Here is a 9,733-nt window from a genome sequence, read left to right as displayed (position 1 = left end):
AAGATAATAATGTCGATGTTTTCTGTCTATTTTGTCCTGTCTACATAATTAATCTGTTTATTGTTTTTCTGGAACATTTACATTTTTTCCTTCACAAATATAGTTAATTATGCAAACAATATTTCATTATTCTTCATTTTATTTCCACAATCTTGTGCATGCCACCAAAATTCAGTTAACAAAACAAAACAGATGAATAATGAGTTGGAAGAAAAGTGTAAATAATAGCACTTTTAAGAAGTAAAAAGTCCTTTTTTTCTTCAGAAATGTACAAAAAAAGTAATTGGTGTAAAATCCCCAATTACTCAATACTGAAATATTTTATTTTTAAGTTGCTTTTAAATGTTACTGTATTTGTTTAAGAATGTTTAAAGACATTTTGAATGGTTTACCATCATATCCAAAAGACTTTCGTGAACTTGAATAGGTAAATTACCAAATCTTTCTTGGAATGTTGTTGGTTAAGAAATAATGTGGCCAGCATTGATAACGTTTTGTTGCCTGTCCACTATATTGCAAGATATTTTTAGATCATAGGTTCTTGCTGAGGGTTGAAATGTGGGGGTTGTGTTTTTCTGAGAACTGAGAAAGGCTTTTACCATCACCTTTGTGACCTGATGGCAACTGAAGATGATTCTGTTCTTGCTTCAAAGAATAAAATAGAAGTGAGTGAAGAACGACAGAGAGAAATGACAGGATTATGAAATGATAACTGCTCATTTTTATTGCAACTGAAAATACATATAAAAACACCTCCAAAAGGTCTTGTTTGTTAACATTAGTTAATGACTGTGTAAGTTAAATCTTTGCCAATGTTACATAAAAATTTAATTGATTATTCTTGTTTGTTCTCAGCAGTGTTACTGCAGTTATAAAACTGTAAAACTAAAATCACTTTCGTAGCTGTGGAAAAAGATTAAAAGATCACTGAAATTAATTTTCTATGAATGTACTGAGTTTATGAGCTACGTGTTTAAGTAAAATGTTAATATTTCCTCTATTTTATAAAGGTCTGATAACATTTCTTCCAAATGTAAAAATAAAACATTGTAATGTAGTGTATTTGTTTTCCAGAAAAGTATAAGTGGTAAAAAACCCCACAAATATTTTCATTGTAATTCAGGGTTATTGGTCCAAATATTTAAATATTGAAGTCCCTAAGAAATCAAAACCAACCATACATTTTGTTTGCTCACATTGCTAATTTTGTGATGAAAAATTCATCTGTGCATGTCATAAAGAAAAAAAAAAAGTTTGCACTTTCAGCCTGATCTTACGAGGAAAGTTAAGTATTTCACGTTTTGTCAGTTTAGTGGCTACTTTCAGAAGAGTTCAGTACGATTTTAAAAAGGAGGCGTGGCACCCAACCCCACCCCTAACCCCAACCGTCATTGGATGATGAGCAAATCGTAGTAAATTGTACAAATTATATTGTACAAATTCATACAAATTAGCCATTAAATAAAAAAAGTTACGAATTGTCGTGCGATTGCGTTGGCCCTTCTAATCTTTAATCAAAATCTGAAAATGCACTTTCTGTTGTTTTCAGTTATATTGTCAGATTACTTATATTTTAGGAATTGGGCGTGGCTAACATATTTAACCCCACCCCTCCAACTATCAGTTTTGACAGCAAACAGAAATGTTAAAGAACAGTTGAAATGCCTACTCTACTATGTCCATTCAGCACTTTAACAAGAAACAAGCCACGCCCACTGTTTTCCCATTTGATAATCGTTTCTCTAGGAACTGCGTCACAATATGAAAACAAATAAAAGTTGAAGCCTCCTGTTTATGGGGACTTTAAACTTTTCTCAAGTTAAAACACTGTAGTTAACCTTTTAAAGGCATAGTTTACTTAAATCTGAATAAAACAACATAATTTACTCACACTTGAGTATATACATTTTTTCTGTCAGACAAATACAATACAAGTAGGTTTAAATGTTTTGGTTCTTTCATGCTGGCGATAGTTAGTGACTTTTATTTTAGTGTTTATGGATGTTTCCCAGAGATGGGTTGTGGCTGGACTATCTGCTACGTTAAAAACATGCTGGATAAGTAGGCAGTTCATTCCGCTGTGGCGATCCCTGATTAGTAAAGGGACTAAGCCAAAAAGAAAATGAATTAATGAATTAAAAGTGAACTACTTCGTGGGTTATTTTTAGGGACCACTGCGTTTTTGTTACAAAAACTCATCTATACACTTTATAAAACATGTGTTACCCTCTGCAGCATATGGATTTATTTGATTTTTGAAAATTTCAAAATAAAAGCCACTATCCAACACCATTATACATCATGGAAGAGCCAGGATCAAATTTAATATTACTTTGACTGTGTTCATCTGATAAAAGAGCCATCAAAATTGACTTAAGTGGAAGTAAATTATGGGGTAATTTAGATTTTTTTTTAAACGTACATATTCCTTTAACATCATGTAGTCATTGTGAAGTGCTACGAATATGTTTGTACATCTTGGATGAGTATAAACGGGTATTACAATTAAAGAAATGAGGGTTTAATTACGTCAATGTCTAAGAATCCTCCCCGGAAAGCATCACGGTGTTCCTTTGAATCAATTAAAATTCACTTATTAAGTACTTCAAAAGCTTGACGCATTGTTTGCGTTCATCCAACAATTAGATTTAAAAGTTGTTTTTTTTTGGGCTGTTGTTGTTGTTTTTTAATTTGAAATGACTAACGTATCAGGCATGGCAAAAACACCTCTCTCATTGAAACCTAGATGACACACAGGATTTGCGCTCTTTGATCTCGCCACAGGTGCTTAACAAAGCAAGAAACCAATTTTCGATAATTTCACCTGAACGCCACTCATGCGCTTCCAAGCCCACAGAGGTCTAACGTTGAGTGCCGAATCAAAAAGATTCCGAGGCTCTTCATTTGCATATGAAAACTGCTTCATTCAATGAGGTCCGACAATGCTGACACCATATTACCATGTTATACTATACTCAACCGTTTGGCCATATTAGGGAGAGATTTATGGGGGAATATGTCACTAATAGTAGATGATACGGCATGCTTGTTAGTCATATATCAATAAAACATATGATGTAATGAAGATAATGAACATTAATAATTTTTTTAGATCAAATGTGGAATCTGCTAATATTAATGAACAGTGAACTAACATGCATGTGAACATTTCTATTAACCGACAACATTAGAAGATGTTTACTAAAAGCTATAATAATATTGCGTGTATTTTTTTAAAATAAAATTTTATTTATTTAATAATAATAAATCTAATTTATGTAAATGTAATTTATATAAATTAATTGAATCATATATATGTTTATAGATAGATGGATCTAAACCTACCAATACCTCTTGACCTGTCCCTGACCTATACACATCCTTTATGTAGTTTTGCAGAAGATATGGTTTATCTAAGAAATGTTTACAATTTTTTTGTGAATGCAAGAAAGAGCTAATGCATCAGATATCTATTTTTTTGGCTTGCTTGAAGTTAAAACATTTATATTATGTCTGAAGATTAATGTGAATGTCTGAAAACAATATTGTTTTGTTATTTTGACAATTTGTCAATAAAAAAAATGTTCAAAATGACTTGTTTTAAATTTGGAGATCTCATTATTGTACAGAATAAAATCAAAATAACGTAACCGCTAAAATTGTAAATCCAGAAAAGCAGAGACTTTTCGAGGCGTGTAGGCTGAGATTTTTTTTTTAGAAGTGGCTTAGGAAAGAAAGAAAGAAAGAAAAAGAAAGAACTGCATTTGGACTACATTTTAATTGTTAAAATAGTACTAGTAATCAAATGTTTATTATTATTATTATTGTTGTTGTTGTTATTATTTTTAATAAGCTTTTATTTTAATAATTTTTAAATAATTGCAATTTTTTTCTATTAAATTCATGACAAAATATGTAAAATTACAAACAAGTCAAGCGTTTTTTTAAATTAATAATTTTCAATTAAACATTAAATTTTTTTAGGAATATTTTCTCAGATTCAATAAAATAATGTGTTATACAGTGAATATTTATCATATGATTTTGGGGATCAGCCTCTGTTTTCTATAGACATTTTTTTTAATGCTTTGAGAAGTTAATTTCTAATAGTTTAATGTCTATTTAAGGAACTTCTAATTAATTAATTATAAAGCATTTGATTGATTGATTGACAATCTTGATTGAAGATTTCCAAAACTAGCCTTATTGCTTTACTTGCAGGGATTAATTGTTCACCTAAAATATTTTTTATTGTAAATTGTTAATTTAGATTTTACACAGACATTAAAGTAATTACAGAGCTTTAAAAAATTTAAGATCAGTTTACTTTGCCTTTTTTTTAACTGAAAAACTGGTTACCTATATAGTGGCGGAAATAAGTATTCAACACGCCATAAATTTTCTCAGAAAACATATTTCTAAAGGTGCTGTTGACTTAATATTTTCACCAGATGTTGATAACAACCAAAGAAATGCGTATATGAAGAAATTAAAATAAATAAATAAAACTAATTAGTTTACAAATGAAGTTACGTGTAATAAAATGAAATGACACAGGAAAAAAGTATTGAACACATGAAGTAAGGCAGGTGTAGAAAGGCAGTGAAAGCCCAGACAGCAGCTGAAATCTCTCAGTAGTTCTTCAGCAATTCTCTGCTCTTCGTCAGTGTAAATGAATATTAGCTGCTTCAGTCCAGCAAAAGGAATGGGATGCATTAGAAAACAATAAACTACATGAAATCCAACCTGAAGTTTCACACAGAATTTTAAAACATTTTAAGAATCGATTTGATCAAGTAGTTTTTACCAGATGTCGTATTGGGCATACGAGAATTACACATGGCTTTTTGCTCCAAGGTGAAAACCCCACTCAGTGTTTGTGCTGCAAAACCCCTCTTACTGTAAAACATATTTTACTGGACTGTCCTGCTTTTACTGATTCCAGAAGGACTTTTTATAAAATGAACTCTTTTAAGGACATTTTTGACAAAGTGAAACCAGAAAAGATTTTAGAATTTTTATCATGTATTAACACAAAAAATCTTATTTAATTTATGTTTTATTTTGTTTGTTGATTTTTAAATTGTATATTTATTGTTAAAAGATTCCTGCCATGAAGATAGCCTTGGTTGCTGACATGGCACAAAATAAAAAAAATACATACATGCTTCAGTCCAGCATCTACATTATCGGGAGGATGAAGATGAAAACACGGTGGACATTTCAGCGAGATAATGATCCAAAACACAGCCAAGGAAACTCTCAAATGCTTTTAGAGAAAGAAAATCAAGCTGTGGAATGGCCCAGCCTAGTCACCTGACCTAAATCCAAAAGAAAATACAAAATAAAGGTCAGTTTATAGACAAAACCCATGGAACCATTAAGAGTTTTACACTTTGTTAAAGTAATTTTATCTCAAATTGATTTTAGTCAAACATCACACCACTTAACCAACCTACATACTTTAATTTATAACAACAATACAACCATTTATTGGTTAAATTCTAATTCACCATTGGCAGGTTACCTCTTCTTACAGCATCATAGTGTCGTGATCTTGGTTGAAAATCGTGACCAGGAATCTGTACGTCCTGATTGCATCCACTTTTGACCCAATGACATTTCCTGGAGGTCTTTCAACCTTCTTTGTGCTTCTTCTGATTGCTGATATTGTTGTGTTTAATAGCTGTGATGAGACATCCCATACCTTTGAAGGTGTATAGTTCAAGTTGTCCTGTAATGCAATTTCTGTCTTTTTTCAAATCAGACAGTTGAATCTGATCTTTGAAATCTGTTGAAGTAAAGATTTTTTTTTTATCCTGCTGGTGGAGGTCCAGGTTTGTATTGAGCTGCAGAACAACGTGTGCTGGAACAGGTTTTATCAGCCTTTGAAACGATTCTGTGGTTCAAAATGTTCAATTTTTTTGAGGGATTAAAAGCTATCGAAAGCTATGAAAAAAAGTATTAGGAACTTAATTATTTAGGTGCCACCCTATCTTTTGATGTTTGATTTGAAGTTTTCATGGGGTTTTCAGGACAATATCTCTAATCATAGTAAAGAATGATCAGGAATTAAATGTCATTATCCACTATAAAACTCACTGCATCATGTTTAATGCTTTACTTTAAAGTCTCCGTTATAAACATGATCATTAATTGAAACTAGAGCTGTACAATGTATCATTTCAGCATCGATATCGCAATGTGTGCATCTGTAATAGTCACATCAGATGTGCAATGTTATGTTGGGATTAATAAAACCTTATCAAGCTAATAATAGTTTCTAATAGTGTGAAATACATTTTAATGTATTTTTAAGCCCTGTGACTGATTTCAAGCAAATTTAAAACATTTGGGCACAAGAAACTTTGAAGTTTGTCACTTTACCAAAAATTGTTTATTTATACAATGAAGACTAACACGGTGTTAATTTACATTTGACAATTGCATTTCTGAACCTCATTGCTGTTAGGCTGATAAACTACGGAGCGCTCTTTATTTCATTTTTATTTTTGTTCTATCGTTTTCATCTGTGCTTCATTTTATTTAGCATATTTTTTGTATTTTTTGTATTTTTTTTGTATGTTTTTTGCAGATGCACTCCCCTAAATTACTTTCCAATAGAGCTCCTTAAGTCATCTTGTGAAAATATATTCAAATTGGAATATATATATATATATATATATATATATATATATATATATATATATATATATATATATATATCATAGAAAAATGAATGATCGTCAATGTCAGTTTTTTTTCCAACATTGTGCAGTCCTAATTTCAGAATTTGAAAGGTTTTGATCTGGTTTTATGTAGTATCATAAGCTGTTATTAGTATTTCAAGGTTTACTTGATTGTCCATGCAAACTTTCTAGAAAAATCTTAACTAAAATGCATGTAACAATTATCAGGATGTTGACAAATGCTTATTTGTATGTCAGATAAGCACATATTATTTTGGTTAACCTATCGCATCTTTTTCTCTACATCTCATATCCATCAAATATTATACTGCACAAAAATGCAAATGTTTAAAATGTTTTTCAAACAAGTATTTTCATAAAAAAAACATTTTTGTCTAAACTGCAAAAATGTGATAAAATGGGGACAAAATGGTAATACATGCATTTTATGTGTTCAGTGTACAGCCAATCACAGACACATTATTTTCACAAATTATGTAAATGGGGTGTCATGATGTGATCTTTAGAAAATAACATTTAAAAATGCAAACAAACAGCTTTCACATTGAAAGTACGTATCTGTCTAAATGTCTTTCATATGAAAAAGCTAATATATATATATACATACATACAAACAATACTTAATTAAACTAAAGGACTGACATTTTTATGTTATTTACAGACATACAGATTCAGAATATAGAGGAAACCTTTAGGCAGACCCTCGGCACTCCAAACGTCTGCTTTGTTAAAAGACTCGCTATTAAATCATTGTGCTTAATCCTGTGATGACAGATTTACTGTCAAATTGGCAAAATGCCAATTTGTGTGTGTGTGTGTGTGTGTGAACAGTCATTGAGTCTAACAGATTCTATTCAACATCCTTTTAGGTTTCAAGTGTTATTACATTAATTATTTAAAACTTTTATAGACGCTTAGATATGATCACTTAAATCCTATTAAACCAGTTTTCTCGATATAAACATTCAGAAATATGGCTGAAAAACTATACTGTATCAAACTTGAGTCAGGTAGAATGCTTGTTTTCAACATTAAACAACATCCTCCATGAAGTTTCAAAGGGTTCGATATTAGGCCGCTTTCAATTTTAGTCTTCAGTCTAAATAATTATTGTTTACAAAAAAAAATATATAGTAGTCTCTTTAAATAAAATTGAACTCAACTCAAATGTAACACCAATTTATTTTATTTGATGAAAGCTTTATTATAAATTTAGTGTCTTTATGAAGTTTTTACTTTAGTTTAATCTGTAAAAACCAACCCAGGCTCATTCTGATTATGTAACCCTATATACATTTTTGGAGAGCGGCAAATATGTCCAAGGAGGGATGTTTTTTTTTTGCTATTTTTGATTTTGCGAAGCCAAAGGCCGCTGTGTACGCTTTTTGTACGCTTTTGTATTTTTTTTTCAAATTTCTCTTACGAGTGCCATTGATGTTCTCGCGTAAATCCACCAGAGGCCACTGTCTGATCAGTCGACTGACCCACCCTTCTCCTTTCCCTAAACCTAATCAATATTGTTTTCAAAAGCACAGATTGACCAGCACCCACCCACTTCTCTAAACCCAACCGACAGTGATTTAAAAAGCAATCCAGAAAAATTCAGATTTTACCTCATTCTTACCCTGTTATGTATTTGTTCATTTTATTTTTTGGCTTCTTTTTTTGTCCTACCCGCTTTCTGGAATAGTTCTTTGCCGGACTCAAACCCTGTTGTCGCTGTCAACACCTCTCTGGCCCCCTTACATTGTCGAGTCTTGATGTTCAATTCCGATGTGTTGCCTATATTAGAGTTGTTTGCCTGTCTGTTTACATATTATTTGAATTGTGATCCATATCTAAGTCATGTGTTTACACTTGCCACACAATTTATGACGTCGCGCATACGTAACGGTGGGTACATCTGCACCACACTAGCCACGATGGAAGAAATTGTCTGCGAAGTTCGCCCAACTTTCAAATGATTTTGAGCCGGAGAAGGAGGGAAAGGGCCATCATCACAGCTTGAGACTCATCTCCCCACAGGGCAGGAAGGCAGGTCACTTCTGCTGACGACCACTGACCACTTTCCTCCATGTTTTCCCTGTTGTTGTTTACAGCGTCGGCGTCTCCACAAATGATGCTACTTCTACGTCATTAAACCGCAGAGAAGTACCACATTGTCACAAGTTTAAAGACATACAAAATGGAATGCCTCAATAAATTTGATCTGCCTGTTTACTTGATAGTCACATTGTCACATATCTGATTTATATCCGATTTGTTTCCACTGAAGAAGGCCTGAAAACCGATCTCTGAATATCCGAATGCATGCGTTTTTGTTGTGTTTACAAGGTCATAGAACAGATCCTATCTGTGTCACTGGCAGTGTAACCGAGGTTTCTGAGTCTCAAGTCGTCTGACGTACATGCCGAGCTACAGGGCAAACTGGTAACAGCGAGAAAGCCGTCCATACTAATGTAAGCGTTTAGCTGGTAACCATGAATGGGAACGGCATCATACAGCCCCGAACCGTTTGTTTTAAAGACGAAATGCCATGCATAGTTCTGGCAACATAATCTGCAATCTCCAGAAATGTATATACACTGTAAAAAGTCATTTTGTGGTTTTGTAGATTTCATTAATATTAATATGTACACTTTATTTAATAAAATTAATTTCCTGATTTTAGGGCATTTTTTTTTGCTTTGAAATTAATTAAAAATAATAAAAACTAATCAATTTTATTGTAAGAATTTAGCTATTATTTTTGAATAATTCCAAGAAGAGAAAATATTAATTAAATCCAACGTAATTTTATTATAAAAATTTAGCTGTTATTGTTGAATAATTTCAGTAAGAAAAAACATTAATTAAATCCAACGTGATTAAAATGAGAATTTTCAAAATAGCCAGGGGCACACAAGTCAGTAGGGTTACGTTTTCAGAATGAGCCTATTAAATTTATGGTGTCTTTATAACCATTGGAAACTTTTTATAGACCTACTCTCTAAAGACACTGCAAAGTAGATTACAAACAAACC

The 9,733-nt window shown here is 31.9% G+C and overlaps 1 long non-coding RNA gene across 2 annotated transcripts in view; it reads left to right on the top strand.

The window, feature by feature from the left end:
* The window catches only part of LOC141376748 (uncharacterized), a 218,847-nt gene that overhangs the window by 862 nt on the left and 208,252 nt on the right, over positions 1-9,733 (top strand). The gene's annotated exons all lie outside the window — the stretch shown is intronic.

Source organism: Danio rerio, chromosome 12, assembly GCF_052040795.2.
Source record: "Danio rerio strain M-AB ecotype USA chromosome 12, GRCz13ab, whole genome shotgun sequence".
Taxonomy (NCBI): domain Eukaryota; kingdom Metazoa; phylum Chordata; class Actinopteri; order Cypriniformes; family Danionidae; genus Danio; species Danio rerio.
This window is presented reverse-complemented; position numbering and strand designations above follow the sequence as displayed.